At 46.9% G+C, this 17,257-nt stretch overlaps 1 long non-coding RNA gene and 1 pseudogene across 1 annotated transcript; one reads left to right on the forward strand and one right to left on the reverse strand.

Annotated features, from left to right (window-relative positions):
- The first annotated feature begins 3,934 nt into the window (after positions 1 to 3,934).
- LOC143830272 (uncharacterized) lies at positions 3,935 to 9,165 on the forward strand. The gene is made up of 2 exons (XR_013228411.1): positions 3,935 to 4,016; positions 7,883 to 9,165. It is a non-coding gene; the product is annotated as an uncharacterized LOC143830272 (long non-coding RNA).
- A 6,786-nt stretch (positions 9,166 to 15,951) lies between these two features.
- Positions 15,952 to 16,334, reverse strand: LOC143818966 (beta-arrestin-2 pseudogene; annotated as a pseudogene).
- Between the last annotated feature and the right edge of the window lie 923 nt (positions 16,335 to 17,257).

The raw sequence follows: 17,257 nt of genomic DNA on the forward strand, positions 1-17,257 counted from the left end.
AGGCCTGGCAGGGCATCCGATGGAACAATGGGTGAACGGTACACCAACCAGTTTGCTACATTCTTGACTGATTCCCATGTCAGGCCAAGACATTCCACTCCTACGATCAATCGTGCTGGCCAAGTTTTGGTTTAAGAAGTGGTCCTTTTTAAGGACTGGGCATGCTAATGCGGCCCCCATGTGCCAAAAGGTTGGGGAACCCAGTTGTGAAGCTTCTGTGCTTCCAAGACACTTTTTTTTATATACTTTTTTTTTTTTTACAATTAACTCAATATGATCAATATTCCGTTTGGTCTGCAGAACTCTTAGAATTTATTTCTAACATCAAGAGTCAACTAAAAAGAAGTGATCCCAAATGTAAAATGTTTGTTAGTTCAGAGACCTCAAAAGCTTCTTTACACTATATATTAGGTGTCTCTAACTTTTTCGAGCCCACAGGCAAATTTGGAACTCTGACATAGTGCAGAGGGTTGTCTGTGCACAGTGCACAGATGGTTGTCACATAATGGCTGCTGCAGGAGGCGGAGACAGCCACAAAATGGCTGCCACAGCTGACCTTCCATCTCATGGAAGAGTTTGTTTTTATAACCCACTTCATACTACCCAAGGAAATAGCAAAACATCTTGCAATTGCCTTTTCTTCCTCGCTCCACAACAGACACCCTGTGAGGTAGGTGGGGATGAGAGAGCTCTGACAGAACTGTTCTATTAGAACAGCTCTAACACAGCAAAACTAATCTGCAGTGTCCGATCATGTCATTCCAAGCAAAAACCCTTTTGAGGGCCTCTCACTTTCTAAAAATCCTTAGCAAACACCAGAAATCTAAAAATTGTTAGCAGGCACCAGGGAATGGGTTGACAGGTGGCATGTTGCCCATAAACTAGGCTTACAAGAACCCCCAGTGGACGTGGGGTTCCCCTGCTGCCAGGCCTCATCACCAAACTTCTGATCAGTTGGCTGGAGTGGGAACTTTCCTCATAACAGAGAGTTCTGACAGAACTGCTCTGTGAGAACAGTTCTATCAGGACTGTGAGTGGCCCAAGATCACCCAGCTGGCTGCAATTGGAGTAGGAAATTAGCTCTCCAGAGTAAAAGCTGCCGCTCTTACACGACCCCACGCTGTCTCTCTGGACATAAGAGGATGTCAGGGCTTCCATGCTACCCAAATCTTTGCTCCCTGGCTCTGCATCCCTAGAAACCAGAAGGTATGCGTCAGAAGGTATGCGCAGCTCCATGTCAGGCACGTACAGGCAAGAGCATCCAGCTTGGGATGTCCTTGGAGCTGACTTTTTGGGCGTGGGTGTTTTTTTTCATGTCCCGGTCTGCTCAGCTGTCGGACAGCCCACAATTTTCTTCCCGAAGAGGCGGCTTTAATTGAAGGCGAAAACACTCAAAGGAAAGGAGGAGGGGAAAGGCAGTTCTTTTCGGGAGCTGAAGAGGTACCCTGGCTTGCCATTTGCAGGCTTCTGAGTGACGCTGGCCCAACGTCCCTCGGGGGAAGTTGAAGAGCACATAAAGGCCCTTCCTGTCTCAAGCTTTTGCACGCGCTCTTCCACCTGGACTGGTTTGCACTGGGGAACTGGGTAAGTTGGATTTTATTATTGCCAAGTGCCCTTGGGACAGCTTTTGCTGCTTTGGAGAAGAAGAGTTGGTTTTTCTCCCCCACTTTTTGGCATCCAAAGGAGTCTCAAAGTGGCTGACGGTCACCTCCCCTATCTGTCCCCACTTCAGACAACTTTTGCAGTAGGTAGTGGGGAGAAAGCTCTGAGAGAACTGTGTTGTGAGAACAGCACTATCAGGACTGTGACTTGCCCAAGGTCACCCAGCTGGCTCCCTGTGGAAAGGTGGCCGATTCCTTCTGACGCTCTTCTTGAGACCACCCGAGTGAATGAGCTGGGGGCTCCAAATGCCGAGGACCTTTGCCCAAATTGGAGCTGCAGCCAGATTTCCAGCTGCAATGAAATTCCAAGGGTGTGATGGTCATAACAGACAGAGAGTTCTGATAGAATTGCTCTGTAAGAACAGTTCTATCAGGACTGTGAGGGAACCAAGGCCACCCAGCTGGCTGCAATTGGAGGAGTGGGGAATTAAACTCAGCCCTCTAGAGCAGGGGCAGTCAACCTGTGGTCCTCCAGATGTTCATGGACTACAATTCCCATGAGCCCCTGCCAGCAAACGCTGGCAGGGGCTCAAGGGAATTGTAGTCCATGAACATCTGGAGGACCACAGGTGGACTACCCCTGCACTAGAGCACTCTTGTCCTATTTCTGGCAAAGAAACGCATCTGAGCAAGCTTCCTGGACAAGCCACACCTTGTGCTTGGAGGGTGTGAGTGTGGCCTTCAGACCCCAGTCAAGTCCTTCTGCTAGAGCGGCTTCAGTGGAAGCGCCTCTTCTGGGCACGCAGACCGTCCCAGGTTCGATCCCCGGCATCTCCACTTAAAAGGACCATGTCGCGGATGACGGGAACGAACTCTGAGACCCTGGAGAATCCGTCTGAGTATGCAATACTGACTTTATTTCTTCATTTGTTTGTTTGTTATTTTGATTTATTTACCGCCGCATTTCCTAGGGACCCGCGGCGGCTCACAGAATAAAACGTTAAAATACAATAACACCCCGTAAAACCCCAATTTACGATAAAACAAGCAAGTGGTCAAAGCAAATAATCTAGCCCATCCCACCTCATTCAGACGGTTCAGACAGAGGCTGAGTCTTCTTCTGCTAAGAGGAAGCAGGTGCAAGTCTAGTAGACTCTTTGATAGACTTTGGTAGACTTTAGGAAGGGGTCTTTGATGGAAACACCAGGGGTCTACCCTGGCCTACCCTACTTTGAGGCCAGCTGGGGGTAGTGCTTAAGAGTGAAGGCCCCTAATCTGGAAAACTGGATTTGATGCTCCACTTCTTCACCTGCTGCCAGAACGGTGACCTTGGGCCAGACACAGTCTCATAGAGCAGGGGTAGCCAACCTGTGGTCCTCCAGATGTCCATGGACTACAATTCCCATGATCCCCTGCCAGCAAGGACCACAGGTTGACTACCCCTGTCATAGAGTAGTACCACCTCCCTCAGAGAATGTCCGTTGTGGGGCGAGGAAGGGAAAGGAATTTGTAAGCCGCTTTGTAAGGAGTTTGTAAGACGCTTCGGGCAGGGAAAAGCAAGGGATAAGAGCCAGCTCTTCTTCTTCCATGTGTCCTTCCCAGACTCTTCCACCAGAGACTGCGTCCAGAGGAGCTCAGGGGAATCTTCTGCAGAATTTCAGGGAAACCCCACCCCCAAATTTTTTTCCCCATTACTAGACCTTCAAAAGCTGAACTTTCAAAATGCAGGAGTCCTGCCAAACGCTGGGTGAGAAAAATGTAACTTCCTCCTGCTCCTGAATGCCTTCTTTCTCCCAATTCTGTGAAGGCTCAAAGGGGTGGCAGGTGACAGTGGATGAGTGAGAGGGTTGGGAGTGTCCTGCATAGTGCAGGGGGTTGGACTAGATGACCCAGGAGGTCCCTTCCTACTCTATGATTCTATGAATGGATCTTTCCTCAAGCTTTTCATTGACAATTTGCCTCCAGCTTGAAAGGCAATATATTTGAAATTGCATCTGCATAAGGGAATGTAGTAAGAAGGGCAGCCAGAGCTTAGAACGGCAGATGTGTTCAGAGCTTTGAGGATCAATGGGATTTATGTGAAGGGTAGCTTTCCAGGTCTTTTGAGAGTCGCTGTAGTATACTGATTAAGATTGGTGGGCTCTAACCTGGAGAACTGGGCTTGATTCCCCGCTCTTCCTCCACATGCAGCCAGCTGGTTGGCCTTGGGCTAGTCACAGCTCTCTTAGAGCTGTTAGAATCATAGAATCATAGAATCATAGAGAATCATAGAGTGCCGTATACAATGGGACTATGACATCTCTGTTCTCATAGACAGTTCTCTCAGGGCTTTCTCAGCCACACCTACCACACAGGACATCTGCTGCGGGGAGAGGAAGGGAAAGGTGTTTGTAAGGAGCTTTGGGTCTCTGTCAGGTAGTCAAAAGCAGGGTATAAAAAATCAGTTATTCTTTCTTCTTTCTTTTATTTTCTTCTTTCATCTTCTTTCAATTTCTTTCTTTCTTCTTTCTTCTTTCTTCATCTTCTTTCAACTACTTTCTTTCTTTTTTCTTCTTTCTTCTTCTTCTTCTTCTTCTTCTTCTTCTTCTTCTTCTTCTTCTTCTTCTTCTTCTTCTTCTTCTTCTTCTTCTTCGTTGTTTCTGCAACAACTAAATGGCCAGGGAAGGGTTGAACTTGGTAAGGCTGATGAAAGACATCTCAGTGAATGTGTATGTATATGCATGCAGCTGTTGTGAGTGTAAATAAAGGGGGAGGGGGGGCTCAGCCAAAAATATACCAATACTGTATATTTATTATATGGTGCACACAACGGCGACAGTTAAAAATGCATGATCTGAATACCAGAACATCATTTTTTAAAATGTTTTCTGTAATACGATGTTCCAAACGTATGTTGCGTACTCCGTATCATAAGTAGAACACAAGGGTAATATTTGATTTGTGGCATGTTTATTTATATTGATTTATTCATGATTGGATCTATATACTGCTCTTCTTGGGCTGTCCGTCTCGGGGCGGTGAACAAGGGGTATGACCTTTCCAGAATAAAATATACAAATTATACCAATTAAATTGTTTGGCCTGCTGATCTTAGTAGCTTCTCTAATGAGGAGGGAACCAGGCTGGAGGGGTTAGGACCAAAGGGGAGATGAGAGGACAGAGCTATGGTAAGTGTGGTTCCGATTTCAGTTGGCCTCAACCATAGGCCTCATGGAAGAGCTCCATCTTTAGGATGCTTTGGGCTGATCCTGCGTTGAGCAGGGGGTTGGACTAGATGGCCTGTATGGCCCCTTCCAACTCTATGATTCTATGATTCTATGATCTTACAGGCCCTGCAGAACTCGGGAATCTCTGTCAGGGCCCTGATGGTGTCATGGAGCTCGTTCCACCAGACAAGAGCTTGTTGAGGCCCAACTTGTCTCCTTAGGGCCAGGGATCCGCAGTTGGTTAGTCCAATTTGACTCTCACGGTCTCTGGGGAACCTATTCAGAAAGGCAGTCCCTCAGATACACAGGGCCCGGTACACGTAAGGCCTTGAAGGCAAATCCCAAAACTTTGAACCAGATCCAGAACTCAACTGGATGTTTTAATATGACTACACCATCCTGAACTGGCTTGCTGTAAGGGCAGTATAGAAATGGAAGGAAGGAAGGAAGGAAGGAAGGAAGGAAGGAAGGAAGGAAGGAAGGAAGGAAGGAGGAAGGAAGGAAGGAAGGAAGGAAGGAAGGAAGGAAGGAGTCACTGGCAGTCTTCAAGCAAAAGTTGGATACACACTTTTCTTAGATGCTTTAGGATGCTTTGGGCTGATCCTGCGTTGAGCAGGGGGTTGGACTAGATGGCCTGTATGGCCCCTTCCAACTCTATGATTCTAAGATTCTAAGAAAGAAAGAAAGAAAGAAAGAAAGAAAGAAAGAAAGAAAGAAAGAAAGAAAGAAAGAAAGAAAGAAAGAAAGAAAGAAAGAAAGAAAGAAAGAAAGAAAGAAAGACAATGCAGCTGCTACAGGACTGGTCTTATATGAGATCTCCATGGTGTTCAAGTGAGAATCTGTTATGAAATGTCCATGATTCAACTCTCGAAACAAAATTGAAAGAGCCTTCAGGGAGGGTGGTATATAAATATAATAAATAAACAAACAAACAAACCAATAAAATCGAGCTTCTGAAAGTGCCTTTTTTGGCATTTGTCTCAACTTGGGAACACTTGATGATAACAACAACAACAACAACAACAATAATAATTATTATATTACAACTATTGCTGTTGTTTTCTACATAACAGAGTGAGGGCAACAGCCCTGCAACCGTAGCTCCACCCTCTCCCCAAGGTAGTGTATCAACCAAAACAAAAGCAACCAACCAACAAAACAAGTCTGAGTTGCGTAGAGCAAGGGGAATACTATGATATACTTGCTGGCTCTTTCTCTCCCCTGAAGCCATTTCTAATCCCTGTAAAGTTGATTGCCAGGATTCTGGGCTCTGTTTGGGCGAATATTCCTGTGGGTTGTGCGGAGGAATGCTCGTTCCCAGTGGGATCTGGGGATCCCCTGGAAGTGTAGCTCATCCCCAGGCTAAAGAGGTCCATTCTGCAAGCCCAGGAATACATGTTCCTGGAATAAAAAATGACTGCTAAGGCAAAGGGGAGACGGAGACGGTCACAGATCCTTCCAGATCGCCAGATCCCACCCAGTAACAAGAGTGCTCTTACTAGCTGGAAAGGAATTGCATTTGCATACAATCCTACATTGCTTTCTTGGAGACACAATGCATATTTATTTAGGCGTCAACCTCATTGAGTGTCAATGTTTTCCCTGGTGAAGGATCTTCAGCTTCACTTTGGATTTCACTGTAGCCAGCATCCAGGAGGAATGTGGACATTTGTAGATGGTCTCATGGTTCGCACCCAAGAAATGTTGCTAGTCATAGACAGCTTCAAGAGGGGATGGGATAAACACATGGGATAGAGGTCAACCAGTAGCTAGTAGCCACGTCTAGATCAGGGGTAGTCAAACTGCGGCCCTCCAGATGTCCATGGACTACAATTCCCAGAAGCCCCTGCCAGCATTCGCTGGCAGGGGCTTCTGGGAATTGTGGTCCATGGACATCTGGAGGGCTGCAGTTTGACTACCCCTGGTCTAGATGGCTTATACCAATAAAGGTATCTGAATCTGAAGGTCTAGATGGAACATTGTTTGTGGCTTTGGGAGTTCTGGCCCTGCTGGTGGACTTCCTGGTGGCCCCATGGTTTTGGCCACTTTGTGACAGAGCGCAATCCAACATGGCTTCTCTTGTGTTCTTAAAAGCAGAGGTCCATGAATGTCTATTAGAGTAGCGATCCCCAACCTGTGGGCCGCGGACCACATGTGGTCCGTCGACTAATTGGAGGTGGGCCGCCAAGCACGTCTTCTCCCCCCCCCGGCCCTTTACTTCATCCCCCCCGGCCCTTTACAACACACTTCGGGTGTCATTGTCTCCCATCACTCCCAGATGGGACTATCTCGTTGCAGAGAAACAAGCTCAGGGTTCCCATTGATTTGTCATTGTCATGAGTTAAAATTTCCATGAAAATAAAATGTTCCTTATGTTCATTGTTGTGGCGTGTCTGTATCTTATTTTGAAGGGATGTTTAAACATTACCATAGCAATCAGAGAGCATTAGGGCAGTGGATGAGAGTAGAGGAGTAAACTACCCCCCCCCCCACCCCCACTGGGCCTCAGTAAAATTGTCAAGCGTTGAGTGGTCCCCGGTGATAAAAAGGTTGGGGACCACTGTGTTAGAGCACTATATAGAAGAAATATACTACAGCTTCTTGGTGTTTGGGGAGGGAAGAGTAGGAGGGATCCTGGAGTTCTGGCCTTGCTGGTGGACCTCCTGATGGCCCCTGGGTTTTGGCCACTGAGTGATACAGAGTGCTGGACTGGAGGGGCCATTGGTCTGTTCCAACATGGCTTCTCTTGTGTTCTCATCTCTGGGGCAGTGATGCTCTATATTCTTGGTGCTTGGAGGGCAAGAGGGGGAGGGCTTTTTATGTTCTGGGCCCCACTGGTGGACTTTTTTATCGTATCTGTTTATTGGCCACATTCAGTGTAGAATCATTGGGCCATTGGCCTGATCCAACATGGCTTTCCTTAAGTTCTTCTCAATCCTAAACCTCAGCATATACCAGATCTTCCTCCTAAGGAAAAATGTCTCAATGTCATCATGTAACATAACTCTGCTTAATAGTGGATCTATGACAGTAGAAAACTGGATGATTACATCAGCATTTTGTTTCTTCTCCTAGGTATCTCCAGGCCACCCAAAAAGATGTCTTATTATAGACAACGGAATCCAATGTCACTGCCGTTTGTGAAGAAAGGGCCGACGTATTATGGACCACGATACATTCCACTCTATGGGTCCAAATATCCTCTGTCCATAAGCATCCCTACACATGAGGAACTCCGCTGTGCACCACCTCGTGCTCTACCATATGTGACCACCAAGTACCAACCTCGACGGGTATCTGTGTGCCCAGAACCAACAACACCCAAATACCCAGAAGTAAATTTAACCCGGAAATTAGCACGAGCATCGCTCAGAAGTCCACGATCTTTTTTGAGGTATAACATGATGACCAAGGGTCGACATAATACCATTGCCAAAGGGCCAGAAACCCATGGAAACAGGATCCCTCTACCCCGTATGACTAAAGGCCCAGTAATGTATTCAATCAAGACTCCAGAAACCTACACAACCAATGACCCACTACCACGGTTGACCAAGGGTCCAGTACCTTATTTGGCCAACAGGCCAAAGGCAAACGAACATAAAGTCCCTCTCCCACGAATGACCAAGGGCCCTGTCATATATGCAACAAATGGACCACAACCACATGCTACAAATAGCTCACAAGTTCACGGGGCCAAGGGGATTCTGTCCCGGGCAGCAAAACACGCGCTGTCACAGGTGAAAAAGAGCACATTGTCGCGGACGACCAAAGGTCCGCGGCTAATCTCAACCAAAGTCCCGCGCTTAGGCATGATAAAACCTTCACGACTCTGGCTGAATAAGATGTCGCAGTCACAACCGAACTTGAACAAGGGCTCCCAATCAAACCTGGAAAAGGATTCGCGGGGAAGCCTGACAAAGGGTTCGCAACCATCCCTGATTCATACGGGCCCGTTCTCTTCCCTGAAGAAACCCCCTAAAAATGTAAAGATCTCTAGCTCGGGCAAAAAATATTCTTCCGCAACCAAATGGTTCTAAAGGACATAAAAACTGACTCCCCCCCCCCAATGAAGACTTTGGCGCAGATCAGTGAGAGCTGCTCTTTGTTTTTTCTGTGCAGTTCCCGGAAGATTTAAGCCACGGGTTTATAAGTGATTCTCGTCTTGTTAATTTATTATTGTTATTATTTAAATCAAGAGGTGTTGCCCTTAAATAGTTGCCTTTGTTGTGACTATGCGAGTGAATGCAGTATAGTATCTGAGCACGGTCGTTGACCTGCTTTAAGCAATGTTCTCCGAACTGTTCTGTTTCTACACATAGGTTTTGACATCTTCTGTAATTAAATAATTGTATACACTTCACAGCCGTTATGTGTCTATTACTCCAGGAGAACGATCTTCCTACACCTGTAACCACGGGGTAACTGAGGGAGTTCACTCCCCAAGGGATACTCTAGTTGCAAGTAAAGGTAAAGGTATCCCCTGTGCAAGCACCGAGTCATGTCTGACCCTTGGGGTGACGCCCTCTAGCGTTTTCATGGCAGACTCAATACGGGGTGGTTTGCCAGTGCCTTCCCCAGTCATGACCGTTTACCCCCCAGCAAGCTGGGTACTCATTTTACCGACCTCGGAAGGATGGAAGGCTAAGTCAACCTTGAGCCGGCTGCTGGGATTGAACTCCCAGCCTCATGGGCAGAGCTTTCAGACGGCTGCCTTACCACTCTGCGCCACAAGAGGTCCTACACCTGACCACCCCATTAATGTTGGGATTTTGTTTCTGGCTTGTTTTCTATGTATTTATTTTTAAGCTGGGGATGATATCTATTTCATTGTGGGGGTTTTAATGTTGGCAATCACATAAATTAATAATAAACAAAATTTATCTATTTCTTTTTTATTTATAATTTGATTTCTAGAACACCGCTCCCAGCAAAGTTGCTCATGGGGTTTTACAACATATATGGAAAACATCGTATATGAAATCTTGTAACAATGAAATCCCCAATTTTTACCCCAATAAAAATAAAGATAACAATAAAATACAATAAAACACAATAAGACAAGATGGCATGGCGATATAATTTGATTTTCATACTACTATACTGGGGCACTCTACAATAAAGAAATAAATTAACAAAACGGTCTCTCCCCTACCTCCATCTCTTTAGACAACCCCACCCTCTCAAACACCCACCTCTGGTGACTCAAGTTGGAGGTAATATAAAATAAGCTAAAGGTAAAGGTATCCCCTGTGCAAGCACGTCTGACCCTTGGGGTGACGCCTTCCAGAGTTTTCATGGCAGACTCAATATGCGGTGGTTTGCCAGTGCATTCCCCAGTCATTACCATTTACCCCCCAGCAAGCTGGGTACTCATTTTATCGACCTTGGAAGGATGGAAGGCTGAGTCAACCTTGAGCCGGCTGCTGGGATTGAATTCCCAGCCTCATGGGCAGAGCTTCAAACAGCATGTGGCTGCCTTAACACTCTGCGCCACAAGAGGTTCTAAGAGGATGGTCTAAAACGGGAAAGGGGAGACCAAGGAGATGGAGGGAGGCCCATATCATTTAGACAGTCCAGGAAAAGTGCTGTTATACAGCCCTGCAGAATGTAGACAGCATTGTCAGGGCCCGAATTACAACTGGTAACTGATTCCACTAGATTGGAGACAGGGCTGAAAATATCTGCATGTTTTACCCCTTGGCTTTAACTATGGTGTAATGGTTTTTATGTTCTTTATTAGAAGATTTCTGTTGATCCCCTCCATCTGAACCTGGGATTGTGATTTCCTTTGGATCTATTGATCTATTCCAGCTCTATTGACCCCAGGTTCTAGGTGAATTTCTGTGCCTCACCTTGTTAGGATTTTTAAGTAATTTGTAATGGGTTTATATATGTTCAGCAATATTTGAATTTGATTTTAATGATGTCAGCCACCCTGAGACCATTGTTGGAGAGGGCCGGGCTAAAATTCCCATGAACGAACGAATGAACGAATGAATGAATGATCCTAATATAACCTCCCTCCCCCTTTTCCTGAGACCTATCTAGGAGCAAAAAAGATTCACTGAAGTCTTCAGTATATCAGAGTTTTATGCAGCGTTAATATCATAACGGATGGACATAAGCAAGGGAGATCAAGCTGGCATTCTGAATGAGAGTCCAAGTTCTTTTTTAGCATTGCGATGAGAAACAGCACCCTCTGGTGGCTCCAGCAAGTCTATACACCTATTGGGATTCTGGAATGGTCCTTCCCACACATTTATTTCAATTTGGGCTCAAGGGAATTAACATCTTGTGTGAACTGCCACAAGACGAACTGTCTACCATGTAGAGCAGGGGTGGCCAAACGGTGGCTCTCCAGATGTCATAGAATCATAGAGTTGGAAGGGAACTCCAGGGTCATCTAGTCCAACCCCTGCCAAACACAGGAAATGCAGGGGCTCATGGGAATTGTAGTCCATGGACATTTGGAGAGCCACAGTTGGGATACCCCTGCTCTGTCATGCCACCAGTTTAACCTTTCTTCATAAGAAGAACATCTACCAACCTCTCAAGCAATGCAGCTGTGAATTTTTGCACCTTTTCCAGTACTTTAATATCCTTGCTGAGGTGCACAGTATTCCGGATGAGGCCACACAGGGGTGTTAGGAGACCAGGTGATTTCACAGAATCATAGAACCAATCCCTTTCCTAATTATCGTAATCGTAGGATTTGCATTTTTTTTATTACTGTCAGTCACTGAGATGACATTTTCAGTGAGTTCTCTACCATGAATCCCAGGTCTCTCTCTCTTGGTCTGTCATTGCCAATTAAGGCCCTATCAACCTATAGCTGGAGTTTTTGACTTCAATGCGCATTACTTTACCCATATGCACATTGATGCCCACTCACAGGTCCTTTTGGAGTACCTCGAAGTCCTCCCTGGTTTCCTCTGACCTGAACAACTTAGTGGTAGTGAGCTCCCCCTCACTGGTAAACTTCAAGCAGTGGCTGGACACATACATCTCATAGAACAATAGAATCACAGAGTTGGAAGGGACCTCATGGGTCATCCAGTCCAACCCCCTGCACAATGCAGGACTCTCACAACCCTAACAACTTCCAAAGATGGGGTACCCACTACCTCCCAAGGAGGCCTGTTCCACTGAGAAACCGCTCTGACTGTCATGAATGCTTAGGCTGATCCTGCATTGAGCAGGAGGTTGGGCTCCATGGTCTGTGTGGCAGAATGGCCCTACTGTTATTCCAAAGACACAGTCCCCCCCCCCCGTCTAGATTGGGGAGAGCAGGGAGGGGCCTCTAAGCCCATGTTCTCCTTCCCTTTTGAACATTAATTGGTCTGGCCAGAAAGCAGGTGCTTGGAATGGGACTGTGGGAGACCACAGAGGCAAGGCCTCAGGAAAGAAAGGGGTGGCTAAGAGTCCTGGTTATTCCATGACCTGGTTATTCCAGCTCATAACCAGGTGATGAGGGTAGTTACCCAGAGAGTCCCTTTTGCCACCCGCCTGGAGTTGGCAAGCAGCCAGAATAGGGGACAGGCCTGCAAGGCAGAGGCAAGCTGGTTCCATCACAGCCTTTATGGCCCCTTCTAACTCTAGGATGCTAGGATTATCCTGGATGCTTCAGGCAGATCCTGCATTGAACAGGGGGCTGGACTAGACGACCTGTATGGCCCCTTCCAACTCTATAGTCCTTGGATTCTATGAATGCCTTTTCCTCCAGCTTAGCAGCACTTTCCACTGCTAGAGATACTCTATTTATTTTCCAGTATCCTGGCACCTACAAGCATGCACAGAGTGTCTTATCTGTAAGCAGTCTATATGTCTTTTTTAAGTAAAGCCGAAGTCCACTCATCTGCATCCACGGGGAAGGGGAGGAAATATAAGTGCATAGAAGAGAAATTCTTGAAAGCTTCTATCCAACACTCTATGGAATATATGGCCCTGTGCCATGGAACAGAGTGGGTTTTGTGCATTCATTTTGCCCATATGAGCAGTGGGTGCAATTCTTAATGGGAATGCACGATAGAAATATAGTCTACAACATGCAATGAATATGAAGTGTGTTTGAAACATTCATATTTGTCCCTTGATAAAGCCAACAGGTGAAACGCGTTAAAAAAACAACTGAAACTGAAGAGAGATGACTTTTCTTTGATTTATTATTGCCATTGTTGTCCCAGTGCATCTTTAAAAGGTAAAGGTAAAGGTATCCCCTGTGCAAGCACCAGGTCATGTCTGACCCTTGGAGTGACGCCCTCCAGCGTTTTCATGGCAGACTCAATACGGGGTGGTTTGCCAGTGCCTTCCCCAATCATTACCGTTTACCCCCCAGCAAGCTGGGTACTCTGCGCCACAAGAAGAAGAAGAAGAAGAAGAAGAAGAAGAAGAAGAAGAAGAAGAAGAAGAAGAAGAAGAAGAAGAAGAAGAAGAAGAAGAGTTGGTTCTTATATGCCGATTTTCCCTACCCGAAGGAGGCTCAAAGCGGCTTACAGTCGCCTTCCCATTCCTCTCCCCACAACAGACACCCTGTGGGGTGGGTGAGGCTGAGAGAGCCCTGAGATTCCTGCTCTGTCAGAACAGTTTTATCAGTGCTGTGGCGAGCCCAAGGTCACCCAGCTGGCTGCATGTGGGGGAGTGCAGAGGCTCATGCATCTTTACTGTTTCACAATTGAATTTTTCACTGGAACCTACCCCTCCTAGTTATATTTAGCATGAATATGAATAAAGCATGCAAAATGCCAAACCGCAGGAACTTTGGTGAATGGCCATCAAGAGGCAATGCAGGAAGAGTCACACAAAAACTTACCACTTGAGTACAACTTGGTTGGTCTTAAAGGTACCTGACTCAAAATTCATTTTGTGGCTTCAGACCAACACGGCAACCTACTTGCAATTCGGATGATTCGGTTACTGCTGTGGTGCTGTTGCAGCAACTTGACAGAAGAGGGCGATGTTGGCCTCTTTAGTAGTCTTATGTGTAGCTCTTACGGCTAGATGATGTTTGCTGCTACAACCTCTGGACCAGCATTTCCCAGTTTCTGTTTTCCTTCCTGCACATCAATGAGACACTGGTCAATAAGGAGGGCAATATCTAGAAAGGAGCCCCTAAGAAAGAAAGAGAAGCCATGTTGGATTAGGCCAATGGCCCATCCAGCCCAACACTCTGTGTCTCACAGTGGTCAAAATTCAGGGGCCATCAGGAGGCCCACCAGTGGACCAGAACTCCAGAAGCCCTCCCACTGTGGCCCCCTTCAGGCGCCAAGAAGATAGAACCCCACTGCCCCAGACATAAGGGAAGCCATGTTGGATCAGACCATTGTCTCAAGAAGTCCAAAACTCTGCGTGGCCAAAACCCAGGTGCCATCAGGAAGTCCACCAGCAGGGCCAGGACTCCAGAAGCCCTCCCACTTTTTCTCCCCGCCCGGCTTTTATTAAGTTCCTATCTCTGGGGCAGTGATGCTCTGTCTTCTTGGTGCTTGAGGGGGGCAAGAGTGGGAGGGCTTCTGAAGTCCTGGCCTGGCTGGGTGACCTCCTAAATTCACCTGGTTGTTGGTCACTGTGTGTTACAGACTGTTGGACTAGATGCACCACTGGCCAGATCTAGCATAGCTTCTGTTTTGTTCTTATGAACCATTCGTTCGATCTGGTGGGATCTGTTTATGTTCTTGTTGCCTCATGTTCTTAAGCACATATGTTCAATCCCCTGCACTTCCAGTTCAGAGAATCAGATAGTGTGTGTGATATGGAAGACCTGAACTCAGGACCCTGGAGAATGGCAGCCAGTCTCAGCAGATGTACCCAACAATTGACTGTACATTGGCTTTGTTGTCCCCAAACAAACCACTAGATGGCAAGCAAGTTCTGTCTCCACATTTGTTCTTCCTTGTAGAGATAAAACTGACATAGACCGGGGTGTAGTTTGCACACAACTTTTTACCCACCCCCATTCCAAATAAATCCCTCCTGTCTACACTGAATTTGATTTCCATTTTGATTTTCGGCATTTTAAAGTTTCCCTATGCGACATGTGAGATTGATCCAGAGAGACCTTACCTTCCCCCATGATATCCAGAAGTGGATATAATCCTCAATATTTGAAAAATTGGCATCAGTAAATGTGCAGTAAATCTGCTTTTTGTGAATTAACTTCCTGCCTTGTGCCTCCAATGCTGTAGCAAAGCAGTCTTCCCTGATTGGCCAGGGCATCAGTTCAAAGACATCCTGGTTCCTGATTGCAAGGCTTGTCTTAAAGTGACTGCGCTCCAGAAGCCATAACTTCTCTCAGCAGGGATTTGCCTCTTGGATTTATTCCCTCTCCTCTTCTGTCTCCAATCCTCCCCCCCCCCCCATTCAAGAAAAGAAAGAGGCTCCTGCTGCACTTGGCTCCCCTCCCCACTCTGAGCTTCCCATATCAAGTGCAGAACACTTTCTTTTTCAATGGGGGGGGGGGAATAGAGCAAGACCCAAGTTCAAATCGATCTGAATTCAGCAGGATCCACAACAGAAAAAACAAAGTAAGCACAGAATCAACCCCAGATATCATTGTGACATATATAGCTCAGTCATACTCTGTCATTCTACCCTCCCAGGCACATTCTCTCCAGTGGAAGCTGCACGAATCTCACTAAGTGTGTGGAGCCAGGTGAAGTTGTTTCCCAGCACAGCTTCTGATAGGCTATTGAACATCTGATTGGCTGTGCAGGTTAAAATAATGCTGCTTCAGCCACAGGGACCCCCAGTTTGATTCTCTTATAGAATCATAGAGTTGGAAGGAACATCTAGGGCAGGGGTAGTCAAACTGCGGTCCTCCAGATGTCCATGAACTACAATTCCCAGAAGCCCCTGCCAGCATTCACTGTCAGGGGCTCCTGGGAATTGTAGTCCATGGACATCTGGAGGGCCGCAGTTTGACTACCCCTGGTCTAGGGTCATCTGTCCAAGGCCCCTTCACACAATTGAATATGACAAATTTTCAATTTTCAATTAAGGTGGGGGGACACTTCTTTATTCTGATATAGTTTGTTCTGGTCCTGCAAAGTATTTGTATTGGCAGAATCCTCTGGCAGCAAACATTTCCTCTTCCTCTCCTGGGTACTGGAGAATCCTGCTGGGGGGGGGGGGGCTGTCATCTGCCCTCCATTGGTCCCTAGCAGAATTGGTCATCATCTTCCTTGTCGTCCTTGAGGCCCTTCAAGCGCAGGCGGGCAAAATCCTCAAAAACAATGTCGCCGTCCTGCCCGTAGTTGGTTTCAAATTCAATAAGGTTTGTGTCAATGGGGGCGTCTGTTTCTTGGACAGCTGTCTGGGGCTGCGAAGGGGAGGTCTGGTCTGGAGGCTTGGGGTGCATGAGGGCAAAGGGAAGCTCCACAGCCACGTCTCCGCCTCGGGACACCACCAGCTTCACCTTGTCTCTGTAGGAAACCAGAATGCCGAGGACTTCCTTGCTGGCCCCCTCCTTCACGATGGTGGAGGAGGCTAGGTTGAAAAGTTCCAAAATGTATCTGGAAAACATCCTCATCATCCTGTGTACTAATCCATGACTGACTTTCATAGAATAGAATCATAGAGTCGGAAGGGACCTGCAGGGTCATCTAGTCCAGCCCCTTGCACAATGCAGGAACTCACAACTACCTGCTTACCCACAGTGACCCCAATTTCATGTCCGATGATGACGATGAAGAAGAATAGTTGGTTCTTATATGCCGGTTTTCTCTAGCCAAAGCAGCTTACAATCACCTTCCCTTCATTTTTCTACACCTTGTGAGAGAGGTGGGGCTGAGAGAGCCCTGATACTACTGCTTGGTCAGAACAGCTTTATCTGTGCTGCGTGAGCCCGAGGTCACCCAGATGGCTGAATTTGGGGGAGTGGGGGAGCCATCAGTGGGGCCAGAACTCCAGGAGCCCTCCCACCCTTGCCCCCCAAGCACCAAGAAGACAGAGTGTCAGTGTCCCAAACAGAAAAACATAAGAGAAGCCATGCTGGATCAGGCTACTGGCACATCTAGTCCAACACTCTGTGTCACACAGACCGTTTATGCACTGGAGGTTTCATGCCAGGCTGCAGGCTGGAGTTTTAGTTGCCCCACCTCTTCCTGCACCCACACGGGGGTGCATTTGGCCTAGTGCACCTCATCCACCCCCAATATGTACTCCTGCATGAGAGCTGGGGCAGTGAAGTTCTCAGTGCATAAATGATCAGTGGCCCAAACCCAGGGGCCATCTGGAGGTCCACCAGTGGGTGTAGAGTTCCCACTGTTTCCTCCAAAGTACCAAGAATACAGAGACAGCATGTTGGATCAGGCCATTGGTCCATCCAGCCCAACATTCGGCATCACAAGAGGACAGCACCCAAGTACCATTACTGGACAATTTGGGGGTTGAAATATGAAAGCTAGGCATGTATCTCTAAACCTGATCAAAATTATTTATCGGTGAAAACATTTA

The sequence above is a fragment of the Paroedura picta genome, chromosome 1 (assembly GCF_049243985.1).
Source record: "Paroedura picta isolate Pp20150507F chromosome 1, Ppicta_v3.0, whole genome shotgun sequence".
NCBI lineage: Eukaryota > Metazoa > Chordata > Lepidosauria > Squamata > Gekkonidae > Paroedura > Paroedura picta.